General features: G+C 39.3%; 1 protein-coding gene across 13 annotated transcripts in view; it reads left to right on the top strand.

Moving 5' to 3' along the window:
- The window catches only part of CALD1 (caldesmon 1), a 198,254-nt gene that overhangs the window by 30,626 nt on the left and 155,424 nt on the right, over nucleotides 1-12,204 (top strand). For 9 of the 13 annotated variants that reach the window (XR_008235505.1, XM_052789225.1, XM_052789231.1 and 6 more), the window contains exon 2: nucleotides 10,696-10,780. The exons of the other annotated variants lie outside the window; for them this stretch is intronic. The gene's annotated coding sequence lies outside the window, so the exon portion shown is untranslated. The remainder of the gene's footprint in view (nucleotides 1-10,695; nucleotides 10,781-12,204) is intronic. 13 annotated transcript variants of the gene reach the window in all.

Genomic DNA, 12,204 nt, shown 5'->3' with positions numbered 1-12,204 from the left:
AAGATCTTTACAAAAGTGAATTTTGTGCCTAACCTCATTGAAAGTATCATTTGGATTACACAGAAGAGAGCGAGGCATAGTGAGCCTGAGGATTTCGTCTTAATTTACACATGAAATGGGAAAGGGAAAACTAGAAACCTGATTCAGGACTAGTAGGCTAGTTACATGGTAATCTTTGGGGTTTTTTTTTCTGCCAGCTGGAAAACAACCCTAATATATGCAGCTGCTGCATACAGAAAGGGTACAGATAAGTTGACAAATATCAGAAATGCTGACTTTGCGCATTTCTGATGCATTTTTCATTTTTTTTAATGAGGAAAGTTGACCAGAAACAGCTCCATGGTGCATAACCCTTTACTGTTTAGGGGTTTGTAAATTCTATTTTATTGTTCATGGCATAATTTTTTTAATCTTGTAGTCTAAAATGGAGCAAAACCTCACTTTTATGATGTGTAAGCACATATTTTACATTTATTTTCATAACTTCCAATGTAAAGAATCTCTCCAAGGAGCTGTAGTTGGGTTAATAGAGCTGGAGTCTGAGGCTCCACAGAGCAGGGAAGTCCTTTAGCTCTGTTCCATGGCATGGATGGTCCTGGCTGCTTTACAGAAACAAAGCTGTAAGGGTGTAATTTGGCAACGCTTGTTCTCAGTAGTCACAGGATGAAGGGCCTGATGGAAGGTCTTCAGTGAGTTTTGGATCAGATTGTGAAATAGTTTGCCTATGAAACATCACAGAATTTAGATTTAAAAATAGATTTTATTGGAGACTAAGCTTTTTATATATATAAAAAAACCCCTTCAAAAATATGGTCAGAATAAGTATGCATGATTCCTTTAAAATCAAGAAATGAAACTATTCTAATGATTTCTAAGAAAAGTGAAAGTTAGCATGTAAGAAACAGATGCTGAGTTTTTGGCCCTGTTGAAATTGATGACGAAGCTTCTCTCCTATGCATTTGTAGTCCATTCTCAGATTTGGCAGTCTCACTGATTTTTGGCTGTTGACTTTTTAGCAATAATCTCTGGCCATAATGCACCAGCTTTCTGGATGTCTAGTACCCTAGGCTATTAGATGTCTAAATCCTGTATGAATGTTTAGTGCATAAATGCAGAGCGTTTTCATTTCACATCCTAGTATGCCCGATGCTTCAGATTGATTCCAATTGAGTGCAGTGTCAATCAATGCAGTAGATAGTAATTCTAATAGAGAAACATTTTGGTCCTACTTATTTTGACTTGTCATTGTTGACAGATTTGAGAACTCCGCACAGAAATTGCAATGGCTTAATCAAAATTCACCATTCTTCTAGAGTAAAATGGGCCAGTTGAACAAAAACCCCATAAAAATCTTGACCCCACCAGAATGAGTGTACGTGCATAATTTAAAGCTCCCAAACAGTCTTGTTAAATTCACATTTTATACTGTCACAGACAGTCATGGGATGTAAAACAATAGTCTGGCTCTTGCGATAGGTCAAAGGTCTGTTTGCTCTTTCATATTTCTTCTTACTTAATTTGGCAAGTGGACACTCTTTCTGTCAAAGAGAAGAGACCAAAACAAAGGGCAGGTTTGTTCCAAGTTATTTTTGAAATGCCTTGATTCTTGGATGTCCAATTAGGATATTTTAGACCTGGCTGTCATTACCCTGGAAATCAAATGCTGTTACAGCAGCTTAACCCAGGCAGCCAAAATCATTAAAAGCTTTTGAAAAAATTAATCTAAACATACTCAGGTTTTGTTCAACGGCACAAAACAAGGCACTAATAAGCTTAACAGAGGATTCGTATCTTCTCTCTTACATATAAGTTTTTAACCAAAATTAAAGTGTGTCCTTTAAAGGGCTAAAGATGGAGTCTACTGTGTTCTCCTTTCTGTTGTTCTCACACACATCCATACACCTTTTTCTATATCAGAAATCTATTTTTGTCCTTGGGTTATTTCCTCTTTCATGTGTATATATAATAAACCAAATAATGAAGAGCTGTGTACTATGCTTATCTGACATTCACACAAGACAGGGCTTGAATTCTGTGGGAGCTTGAGCTGCAGGATCTAGCCCACCGTAACAAGCTGGGCTGTGTGCTTCCCCCTCCACCCAGTGATGAGGAGTATTTCCACGGGGTAGAAGCACCTTATTTGATGTAAATTTTGTTAGCATTGTCAGGACCCTAATGGTCTGAAAGTCTGAAGAAGTGAGCTCAGGTCTGTCTGATGCTTGCAACATGGATCACTGGGTGACCCATGAGCAACGTTGTTGTATTCAAAGGAGTAGATATTTGACAGCTCATTTGCTGCTTTTTTTATGCTGGTCCTTAAAATTCAGCCTGGGATTATTCATGACTTGTCACAGATCTGACAACATAGTTGCTTCCTGCATTTTAAAGCAAAGGTGGCTCTTTGAATACATTTTTCCATAGACTTTTTTTTCCCCTCAGTATTTCTGCAATGTTTTGCTTTCTGTATCTGCCCTTGGCATAAAAAAGCATGAAGCTGAACAACTCTAATTGGAATTATTTGTTGGGGAATGGACAAAACAATTTATTTGAGATATAATATCAAACTCTCTTTTAGTCCCAAAGCAAGCGTTGTTACAGTGAACGTCTTTGGGTTTAGAAAATTTCCTGTACACTGATGCCAATTTATCTCACTTTGGACTCTGGCAGGTCATCTTTCCTGGACTCAGGTTATCTACCTGCAGAGAATAGGTGGTTATTCTCAATAACTTTCAACCCTATGTAGCTATAATATGTTAAATAGCTTTCTTATTATTTATTTTTAAAGAAACCTTTAAAAGATACCTTCTTTCTGTAGTGTAAAATGGCATTAAGATCAAGCTGTCAGGCATTGCTTTTTCTGTATTGAGCTCAAAGTTCTTTACAAAGGAGCCTGGCATTGTTTTCCCTTTTGTCAGTCTGAGAAGTTGAAGCATAAAAAAGAAAAAATGACTCCTGCGACAGCACCAGGCTGGAGTTGATGCCAGTCAAGTGCTTTGTCCACTATGTCATGCTGTGCTTTGAAGGGCACTAATCCAACAGTCCAACTAGTATTAAACATGCTACTAAAACCATTGAAATAGTGTTCATCAAGGAGATGGATGGGATAGGAAAACAGGAAAAATACTTTTTACAATAGTCCATGGCCTCATAGAGCTGCAGCAAATAACAAATCTTTTGAAAAATCCAGCAAAGGACAGATTTAGATTAACTTTTTAAAAGAGATTCAAGTAATAGCATAACTTGTGCTCTGTCACGTGACATTTTAGTGTGCACAAGTGAGCCAGACAACTATGTTATTTTAACCCATATTCAACATTCCTATCAGTAAATCTGCACAAAGGGCCCCATATCCCTATCTTGTGCAGTACTATCATTAAATCTCTTTCTCTCTCTCTTTTTTTTTTTTTTTTTGCTACTGCCTGGAATTTCATTATGAAGCATTAGTGATGTAATACTAAACCTATGGAATCTTAAACATGTCTTAAAATCTATGAAATAACGTAGACTCCTACCAAATAAAAAATGCAGTATCAACAAAAAATGCTGCACCGACAAAAAATGCTGCATCTTTTTCAAACGGCTCATTCCAATTTTTTCCTAAACATGTCAACTAAGATGTCTCAAAAGAAACTTGCTTCAGTAGATCTGTTTTCCAATAAATGTTGTTTCTCTTTTCTTCCCTCCCCGATTCCCAAGACACTATTTGCTGGTTCATTTAAATATAAAATGTCTGTTATATGCTGCCCTCTTTTGCATAAAGAGTGTTTGAGTTGCTTCTGGTTGCTGTAGGTGCCTGTCTTTGGATTTTTCCTGTAATTGTGGGATTCTGTGAGAGAGTCTTTCTCTCCTTATGTTCTGAGATCTCCCAACATTTCATTAATAAGTTACGTGAACCATACCAGTCTGAAATGAACAGAGTGAAATTTGTGTCTTTGAGAAGCTCCTTGGCTCACAAAGGAGGGTATGATTTACGCCATAGCCACTGGTAAAAAGAAACAAGCTTTAAACTCTAAAAATGTACCTTTAATTATACGGGGAGTGATTCAAGGATATTCCGGATCCTTTGTGAAATATTTAGCTGGTACAGAATCATGCATCTATCAGAAATAGGAGTAAAAATTTAAGGGTGTGCATTAAAAGCAGCAGATCTTCAGCAGCCAAACAAGAAAAGAACTGCCTGCTTCTGATTTTTAGTCTATAGAAAGGCATGTGCACGTGTTTTTTCTGGAAGTGCTACAGAAGCTGTTCTGCTGGAGTTGGTGTTTAGCATTGAACCAGTGCTGGCTAGAGGTTGAAAAGCGGGATGGGGTGTACTGGCAGGAGCACAGCGTGCTCGGGGGCTGTCGGGGTCCTGCTGACTGTGGGGAGATGCTGCCCCATGGACCTTCCTTGCACTGTAGAAGGATGTGACGAAGGATGGACCATTGGGCAAGGGAGTGTGCCCTGCATGCTCACGTGTATACTTGACTGCTAGGATCGATCAGGAGCTATGCTTAGGAAAAATGACTCACTGCTGGCTCCCTTACTGCAATGTGTGGGAATGAGCTGAGGGCCAGAGTGGTCTCAGCCAGTGTGTGAACATCCATTAATATTCTGTCTTCAGTGCACCCGCTGCCATATCTGCTTGTCTAGCTGTCCTCGCTCCGGAGCAACAAGTTGTAAGGCTTTGCCATCAGTTTGCTGCCTTATCTTGGGATGTACTTGTATCGCTAGATGTGTGGCTTTGACAGCTTTGTGAAAGTATTATGCCTTCATATTGCTGACACAACTTTCAGTCCCATCCAGCTCTTAGCCTGTCCTGAAGCTATGCTGGGTGCCTGCTGTCAACACAGCATTTGTTAAAATTAAGTATTTGATGCTCAGTGCATTCCCCACTTGTAGAACTGTAATTGTCCTACTGATGCCTGTAAGATGACCTTTGCTTCAAAAGCCTTATATTTTTATGAACAAAAGCTAAATTTCAGCACTGTAGCATAGTCTCAGACTAGGCAAAATGTTGTTTGGCTTGTATTTTATTCCTTACATCAGCCCAGATTGAAACTCCAGAGAATTAAGTTAAGAAAATGAGGGGTGAAGTAAAAATTATGTTTTATCATATAGACTATTAATGGTCAGTTTAAATGTGCAGGGAGCACTCATTAGCTCTGCCAGTGTGTACCAAAGTAGGAATAACCCCAGGGACAGGAGCTGGAGTAGGGGTGAGGTGTTCAGCATGGTGTGAACATGGGTGCTAGAGATCTTTCAGAACAGATGATGCTTTAAATTCCACTCTTCCTTTGTGAGCCTGATGACAAACTTGTCAAAAACAGCTTTGTGGATTTAAACAACAAAACCAAACAAAACCTTCCTCCCGCAAACCCCTGTCTCTTCAACATTTTCTTTCCATTGAGCTATAAATTCACTGCTGATATTGGCTTAGGAGTTGGCTGGCTGCCCAATACTGTTGTTCCACAAAAATGTACAGAATCTCTATCTTTTGGTCTCTTATAAAGAAAAAACATGGAACAAAAATGTCAGGGGAAAACCATGTAAAATAGGACACGACCTTCTTCAGAGTAAATATATGCAAGACATAAAGGATCTTCAAAAAAGCCATTCTTTTCTAAAATGCAAATGTTTCTGTTGATGATTGATACCAGAATTGATAGAGGCAGTACGATAGAAGGGTGGTGGTGGGAGTTTTAACCAAAAATGTCTGATCAGAGATTTTAAAACAGGGGTCTGTCTACACATGCAGCATTTGTGCGTATGCTGTGTTTTTGTAGGCTAACAAGGAAACAATAGATAACCTGCATTGCTTTTTTTCCTGTTATATAATTGAATATCACATGTTGAGTTGTCATCAAATTATTGTTAACACAAAATTGTCAGAAATTAAGCTTCGTGTTTGAGTTATGAAAGGGACTAAAAGCTGTACTTCGAGCAAGGATATGGCTAACTGCTTTTTCACATCAGTGGTGAAAAATACTGTGAAAAAGTGCTACTCTAGTTCAAGTAATGGGAAAAACTGCTTTAGGTCTCTTTTAAATGCTGTTAGAGGAGAAATTAAAGGATGGACTTATTTTAATAGGTAAGATGCAAGTGTAAGAGAAGTTACCTTGCTGTGGCAGGCAGAATTATTGTTTTGCCACTTTAACTATGTCCCTTTAACCAGTTTATATATATATATATGTGTGTGTGTATTATATATATATATAGCTTGTGATGAAATCTTAAGGGAGATTTTCAAAAGCACCTGAGAAGTCTAAGCTGTAACCTATTACACCTTTCTGTCCCATTTCTATGTTCAGCCTGGTCAGTTGTAAGAGTTGGGAATTTGCATCTGAGGATGACTACCCTATCAAGCATTTCGGGTGTGGTTGTGTATATGTGATTCTGCACTGTGGATTGCTTGCTATTAGGACATCAAAGAGGAGCTGCTGTCTGTGATGGGTGGTGGTTTTCATGTTGCTGCTTCAGGTGGTCATAAGTGGAAGATGGTGTTGCTGTACACTGAAAGATATTTTTGCCATTTGTCTCCTTTAAAACGTCTGCAGCCCAGATCCACTTGGGTTGTGATGTCTTTTGATCTCAGGAGCTGAATAAAACCAGGCCAAGTAATCCCTGGGAACTTCTGCAGCCAGAATTGCTGGAAAGCAGGGTAATTCAGCGTATATAATGCTTTCCTCTGAATCAGTGCTATACCTGATATGCTTTCAATGAGTTGCTTGGCAGTTGTTCATGCCTTCTGCTTTAACATCTTTGGAGCCCTGACTCAGTGTTATTAAAAAATTGAAGTTTGATTTTTATAGGTATTTAAATGTTTGTGCCATAATGGAGAGAGTTGTCCTCAGCATTTTGGCCAAACAAAACTTCAAAGTATATGGCATTTCATAGGTGTGGCAAAGAAGTAAGGCATTTTGTTTCCTTATTTAGGTTATAGAAAAGAGGATTAAGCCCCTTCCAGGAGAATGGAAGTAGGTAGCCCTTGGTGCCATTGTTTTTGTTTGCTAATGCAGGCTCTACCATCTAAGTGTTCTCACTTTAAATACTATGGAACAGGCCCACCAGGATTGCCCTGCTGTGAGAGACTACAGTGCCTCAACCCAATTTCCAGTAGGCATGTAACATCCTGACACTAGTACTTACTCGTGTGGGAAGGGACCAGTCTGTAGGCCCCCCATCTTTGTGAAATGGGATGTGTGCGAAGCCCTGCAGCTCATCTTCCTCAGAGCTCAGGCCTGATTTGACAGCTCCTGTGCTCACATCACCTAGGCTGACCTGATACTGAATAAGCAGCAGTGTAACAGTGAATGAGATCTCGTGCTCGTTCATGTCACCAAAATGGCCTAAATCATTAAAAAGTTGTGCTCTAAGTTGATCTAGACAACTTACAGGCAGTCCAGGTTTTAAGGACTAGCTCAGAAAACTTACAAATTTTTTGGTAGTGTACCATTAATTTTTGAGGAAGGGGAGAGTTAGACAATGTATGCTTGTTTGTTTCACTTGACCTACAAAGAATTATGGTGCTATACCATGTTTACACAAAGTTTATTCCAGTATGCAAAAGTAACCCACAGAATCTAGCTTGCTTATTGTAGCAGTCAAGTTAAATTGAAGGGAAGGAATATCTCAAAAGTATTAGACTAATGCCTTGTGGTCTAAGCTGTAATAAGTTTATTTTCTGAAAATGATAATTTTGCCCTTCCTATGGGGAACAGAATTTCACCTTGGAAAAGAGCAATGGAAAAATATGCTTTAGTTTGCTTATAAAAATGTAAATAGTCTGTTTGTCTGTTTAGAAGTAGCCCTCTCTAGCTATAAAATTATGAAAGAAAGATAGTACTGACAACTCGAAGAGGAAGAGAAAGTTTGTATTTCCACAATTGTTTGGGTTTGGTACCCATACCTCCATTTCCCCAACCTGGTAATTACTTGATCAATATATAAGTAAATATAATGATGAGATGATTTATAGGAAAGATTAAAGAAATCAATTTGTATCACTCTTTGGCCTCCTTTAGGAAAGAAGTGCAAGATAATTAAGTCTCAGCTTTTCTTTAGGTGTGGCGTCCAGAGATTGCTTGAGTATGAACCAGCTAGATTAGTTTTATACTATCTTTTTAGTTGTTGGTTTGCCTTGACTTTGATATTTTGCAGGCTGCATGGTATAAAACGGTATAAAAGTATATCAACAAGTGGATGAAACACTCCTGTAGCTCAAATCCTGCCTAGTCATTAGTGTTTACTCATTTGTAGTCTTTCATTTCATAGATGTTTCATTATTGTTTTCTTTTAGGAGAGAATTCAGGTTTTGATAGCTTTGAGGGTACCAATACAGATTTTATGCATGGAAAATATCATTGCAATTAGGAAATAAATGGTGTAAAATATATTCATTAATTTTGTTTCACTGAGGGATTCTTGAAGAGATGTGGTATAACGGGTTGTTTTTTTTTTTTTTTTTTTGGTACTGTGCTTTGGACTACAGAATAAAAATCAGCCCATGAAAGAAAAATGTGTCCTATGTGTGTGCATGTATGTTTTGGCTCTGCCTCAACAAGTGTGTGCCTAACTTTAAGTAGGTGAGTAATCTTGTTTGGTTGGTGAGGAGCTTGCTTAAGTATCTTGTGAATGTTAGCACTTAAGAATGACTTGATGTTAAGGTATTGCAGGAAACAAGGCTAAGTGAAAGCCTTGGAATGGAAATGAGACGTTCTTCTGATTAAGACTAATTTCCACCTTTGGTGGAGCTTTATCTCTAAAATAACTCAGCAGTCAGGAAGTTACAGAATTTAATGCTGTTTACTATATTGCACCTTTAAATTTTTATTTTCCTCATCTTATGTAAATTATAGTGTATTTCTTTTTTTCATGGCTATGGTAGGTTATGTAGGGTGAGCAGTGTAAAAGCTGAATTCCTACTTGAAAGAACTAGGTCACCTCATGTAGCTACATGACTCCTGAATGGTGTGTCAGTCATTGGATTTTATTAATGACTGGAGCAATTTTGAGTTTTATTAATGCAAGGATAGATCTAGATTTTTCTCTGGATAAGAGCATTCAACTGCTATTGACTTTAATAGGAGTTTTACTGAGGCTGAGATAGTCCAGAATCCCGGACCTCTGCAATGCTCAAAGGCAATCTGTATTCCTTTCACCAGATCTCCTGGATTTGGCAAACCTCAGAAAAAATGGATCTCTTCAGCACTTAGTGTGATGCAGTCTTAGGAAGGTCCAGAGTAGAGTTTCCTGCAGGGACTGCCACCTCAGCTGGACACAGCTGTGATTTTCCATCTTGGTAGTTCTTGGGCCAACAAAGGTGTTTCTTGTTTTTGTAAAACAACAGGGTACAAGTTGTGTTTAGCCATGGTGGAGCACAGTACTGTATGTGTTGTGGAGACTTTGACTTCCTCATTGTGCCATCACACGCTGTCTTCATAAGACCTCATTTGGCAGGCAGTATAAAATTAAAACAACCCCCTCAAAACTCCCCAAGATAAGGACACCCCCCCCCACCCCGCCAATACTACTGCTTAGGGATTTAGAAGAAATGGCACAAAAATGCAGTGTCACTTGCAAAAGCATGATGTATTTTCCCAGAGCTTTGCCAAACCTTCTGTTCAAGCCAGTTAGTCTACTGAAGACTCTTAAACTTGTCTGTTGATTGTGTTGATTAGGTGGAGAACAGGGAAGGTAAACTGTGTATTTGTCTAATTAAAGGCTGATTGTGAAGCCAGCTCATTTTTGAGAGATCTTTCTTCACCTGGTTTAACAGATAAATAAAGTTTCTCGGACCTTGTGATACCAGCCTTTTGTCTTTCGTGAGTATATAGACATTTGGAAGTTTTGTCTTTTCACTGCCGCTGTAGATGAAAGGGGATGGGAACCACCAGAGCCCCTGAGCAGCTTCCCAGTTGGCTTATGTTACTCCAAGTGGGATATCTGAGCCTGTTCTCCCAGGAACTCCCTCCAGTTCTCCTGTTGAGGGATTGCTCAGAGGCAATTTCCAGTCTCACCACACACTGCCCAAGCTGCCATCATTTATCCTGGCTATTACTCAGAGGTGGCTGTTCTATTACTCTTAGTCAAAAAGTGGCTAAGTACATGTAAAGGCAGACAAACAACCTGTCATCAAAAACTGTGTAAATGCACTCCAGCAGCTACGCAGAAATAGCCAAACATTTTTGCATCTTTGACTGGAGGCAGCCAGCAATCAAGGAACTGTGCTGGTCTACAGCCAAAACAAATAGGGAATTCCCTCAGATATTTTTTGTGAAGTGAATCATGAGGACATAATCAGGTTTGGCTCCATATTAATCGGTGCAGTTTGGCTATTAAAATTCTCAGTTCTGTGGCTGATGCTTCCCAGGCTGTTCTCAGGATTGCATTACACTGATTGAGTTACGGTCATGGCAGCAGGATCAGGTGAATGGAGCAGTTTTCCCTGCAAGTGGAAGCAACTCTTTTCCCTTAATGAGACTTTGGATGCATAGTGCAGTCTGCCCTTTCTCGCTTGGGATTTTCTTCTTCTTCATGGAGGAGTCACTGGAAAAGAAAAGGAGCTGCTAGTCAGCTTAGTCAGTGGTGCAATAGTACCTAGCACATGCAGCAAGGATAGAGATCTGGTCTGCTTTCTAGATCATCCTTACTCTAAAGTTGTTCTGCCTTTGGTGCCCTCTTCATTCCCACCCATAAACATTTCTGTCTTTCCAGTGCCTGTGGTAACCATTTGGTCATTCAAAGAATCCCTTGGGAGCTGAAGAGGCAGCATCTTCCAGGCTCAGGGGCATCATAACTGGTGAGATATGCTATTGATGCTTTTATATATATATATATATTTTTTTTTTTTTTTCCTGGAGGTATTTTCTCTTCAGTTGAGAGAATTGCTATCATGAGCAGCACTTTAGTGTTAGCTTAGTTTCCTTTGAAACTCAAGGTCTGATGTGGAAAGAGGCCATTCTGGGTGGTTAGTTTTAGTTTTTGGTTTAATTTAACACATTGGGAAGATACTTTATGGCAGTCTTTGACTGAAACTGACCATCAGAAATTGCTTGGGTATTTGGGAGTCTCGCACCTTGATGTTTCCTTTTGTTAGTGTTTTGTGTGCTAAGGATTATGAGTAAGTATGTGTGCAGTAATCTTGCGCTCTGAAACACTGGAGAAATTCTTCCACGTTGTGCCTCCCATGGTACCTGGACATTATCTGAATGGAAAGGGAACATTCCTTCCCTTGAGAGGCCTAACTCTTACTTGTCTTTGTCATTAAACCTACATGCGGTCATCTCTGCACACACACATCAGTTGTACACACAGGGTACAGGCTGGGGTAATTATTTCAGCTCAACAGCCATACTAGTCTGTCTGCTAGTGAAAGGTTATGAATGTGGAAACTATTATATGTCATTAAGATAATAATGTTGCTGAGTACGTCAGCAAAATCAGTGACTCTATATTCCCTAGGTGTTCTGGTTTTAGTGTGATAGGCACATGTAAAACAATTCTGCTTGCCAGGTGGGAGGAAATTTGCCTTTCAAAAGACTGTTGCTTCAGCACTTGATAGGAGTCTTGCTAAGCAATGATAATAATAAGTGTTCCCAGGTTACACTTGTTTTATAATTGCTGTTTAGCACAGATTGCTCCAAGTGAGGGAACTCCATCATTCTGACTGCACAGGTGGAGGTTATGATGTCATGTGTAGCAAATTCACTGATCCAAAAGGATGGGACATTTATATAAAATAGTAATACAATACAGAGTTATAGTAGTGAAGACTAAGGAAAGCAATTAAAAGGGATTTAAAACTTAAGTGAAGAAGCCAACCTTGATGAGGAGGTGAGGAAGGGACTTGCTTTGAATGGTTACCCTGTTTGTTGAACACCTCTCTGAAACGACTGGCCACTATGAAGGGCTGTGTCTTTGATGAGGGATATCACAGATCTGATTTTGACTTTTCCTATGAGGTTAATGTTTTTGTAAGTGTCCTAAGAAGTCATGGTCATATACATGGCAGAACTGATGGGCTATTGTGTCTGCATTAACTCTTAGTGAGTGAATAGCAGATAAAGGCTTGCCTTTGAGTCGTGTTGCCTGTCTTGTACCGTTTTTCTAGTCTGCCTTTTATGATGACTGGTGTTCATCAGGCAGATATAAGAGTCCCAAGCAGAGCAGAGTCCTGAGCACGTACTGAGTTTGCATGATCAGCCGTAGCTTGCCTGCTCTTCT

The sequence above is a fragment of the Harpia harpyja genome, chromosome 6, assembly GCF_026419915.1.
Source record: "Harpia harpyja isolate bHarHar1 chromosome 6, bHarHar1 primary haplotype, whole genome shotgun sequence".
In the NCBI taxonomy this organism is placed as follows: domain Eukaryota; kingdom Metazoa; phylum Chordata; class Aves; order Accipitriformes; family Accipitridae; genus Harpia; species Harpia harpyja.
Note: the sequence above shows the minus strand (reverse complement) of the source record. Positions and strands in the feature narration are given on the sequence as shown.